This window comes from Garra rufa, chromosome 21, assembly GCF_049309525.1.
Source record: "Garra rufa chromosome 21, GarRuf1.0, whole genome shotgun sequence".
Classification (NCBI taxonomy): domain Eukaryota; kingdom Metazoa; phylum Chordata; class Actinopteri; order Cypriniformes; family Cyprinidae; genus Garra; species Garra rufa.
This window is the reverse complement of record NC_133381.1, coordinates 16,600,387-16,603,152: the sequence shown is the minus strand read 5'-3', so window position 1 is coordinate 16,603,152 and position 2,766 is coordinate 16,600,387.

Below are 2,766 nucleotides of genomic sequence, written 5' to 3'. Positions count from 1 at the left end.
CATGGCAAGATCACTTATTGTCTATAATTACACACAGGCTGGCATGTTTAAAGTGACCAGTACAGCAGGATGAGCAGGTTGGTCTGTACGGAAGTCTTTGTAGGACAAATGGGATGTTGCCAGATGTTTTTAAATAAATCACTGTATTTGCTTAGTAAGAAAAAAAAGTGTGACCATGGACCACAAAACCAATCATAAGGGTAAATTTTTAGAAATTGAGATGTATACATCATCTGAAAGGTGAATAATAAGTGAATAATGATGTATGCTTAGGATAGGACAACATTTGGCCGAGATACAACTATTTGTAAATCTGAGGATAAAAATAAATAAATAAATCAGACTGTAGAGAAAATCACCTTTAAAGTTGTCCAAATGAAGTTCTTAGCAATGCATATTACTTATCAAAAAGTTGTGCTTTGATGTATTTACGGCAGGAAATTTACAAAATATCTTAATGGAACATTATCTTTACTTAATATACCAATGATTTCTCGCATAAAAGAAAGAACAATAATTTTAACCCATACAATGTACACTATATTTCCAAACGTATTAGGACGCCCCCTTCTAATGAACAGCTTTGACTGCTTTAGTAATTTCCATGAGTACAAATCTTACTGTTGAAGCATATAATGATATTCTAGGGAACTGTGTGCTTCTGAATTTACAGCAAGAGTTTGGACAGGACCCTTTTCTATTCTAACATGACAATGCCTCTGTGTATGAGGCAAGGTTTAAAAAGAAATCATTGATTCAGTGACTGTTCTGCATAAAGCCAAGTCCCAACCCCAGCTGAACACCTCTGGCGTGACTTTAAATGCAGACCTTGAGCCAAAAACTCATCACCAAACACCAATGACTTGTACATCCACTATATGGACAAAAGTATTGGGACACCTCTTTCTTTATAACAGAAAAAGACACTTAGAAAACTGTGGTAACAAAAATGAAAAGATTAAAAACTGTATTTCCATCTCTGTTGCAACAGTTTTGGAAGTGTCTAAAATGACTGTACCCATATGTACAAGTCATTGGCGTTTGGTGATGAGTTTTTGGCTCAAGGTCTGCATTTGAAGTCACAGCAGAGATGTTCAACTGGGATTAGGACAAGGCTTTATGCAGACCAGTCAAGTTCTTCCACACTGACTGAATCAATAGGCCTATGTCTCACTTCCTGCTTCCGGAACGCGGAGTAGGGTAATAGAACTTCCGGTCATTGCTAGTAACGCTACTGCAACGATAAAAACAATGGCAGCAGTTGTTCTTGAAGCGTACCAGGTTGCTTTACGACGAAACACTATGCAAGTCTTGGGTGAGATTAATAAAGAGAGATGAGGGGCCTTCTTTTAATATTCTCCGGGGCAGCACTTTCGTTTGCAGTTTGCATTTCAACAAGGAGAGCATCTATGTCTCGCAAAGTGGTCGGAAGAAACTTAAAATACTACACCAACCCGGTTTCCCTGGAATAACTGGGGGGACGATCAGCCCCATCTATGTATTCCCACCAATGATTGTAAATAAAACAAAATTCGATTAATTAAAAAGGATGTTTTATCTGACACATGTATTACTCTTATCTCTGCTATATAAATACACTTGACTTTGACATTCAATAATATCACGTTAAGCGTTTTCTCCCTCATAGAAGCCCATTATAAGGAAACAGCTTAACGTGGTTTAACGTACCTCAACAGCGATCAGGAAAGACCGAACTTCTGTTAAATTTTACTTATAATAAATACTTGCTGCTGTCAAAAGAACGAGCTCTTATTCAGCATACAAAGTGATCGCCCCCCATAGAAGTCCATTATAACAAACCATGTTATGCTTTTTCCTTAATGGAGTTATATAGGGATAAAACGCTTAACGTGATATTATTCACTTTATATGCTGAATGATATTTCATTCGTTTGACAGCAGCAAGTATTTATTATAACTGAAATTTAACAGAAGTTACTTTTCCCTAGTCGTTGAGATACGTTAAACCACGTTACGCTGTTTCCTTATAACGGGCTTCTATGAGGGAGAAAACGCTTAACGTGATATTATTCACTTTACCTGTCGAATAAGGACTCGTTCTTTAGATAGTAGTTAGTGTTTGTTCCAAGTAAGGTTTGACAGAAATGTGGGGTTTCCTGGTAGTTTTTTATGTACATTAAGCCACGTAAGGCGTTTTAGAACGTCCCTAAAAAGCTAACCGGAACTGCCGTCACCCCACTCAGAGACGTTCAATTGTTGCGTGACATAGGCCTATGATTTCTTTTTTAACTTTGCCTCATACAAAGAGACATTGTCATGTTAGAATAGAAAATGGTCCTATCCAAACTGTTGCTATATAATTAGAAGCACACAGTTTCCTAGAATATCATTATATGCTTCAACATTCAGATTTGTACTCATGGAAATTACTAAAGTAGTCAAACGTGTTCATTAGAAGGGGATGTCTCATTACCTTTGGCAATATAGTGTATTTTTGGCTATTGCTACAAATAAACCTGTGACACTTAAGACTAGTTTTGTGGTCTAGGGACACATAAGATTACACGTTACAAAAGCAGAGCTTTCCGCTAATCTGGCAACCCTACCGTACACGATTTAACTGAACAAGAGAGGGCGCTACGGCTCCATGTGATTGGCTGTGTGCGGAACAGAGCGCTGTGTGATTGGCTGTTGAAGCGCTGGAGTAGGCTGAGCGGCTTGTGTGATTGGCTGAGTGAGGGACGGAGGTGGAAAGGCTGAGCTGATCAGCTGGTCTCTGCAGAT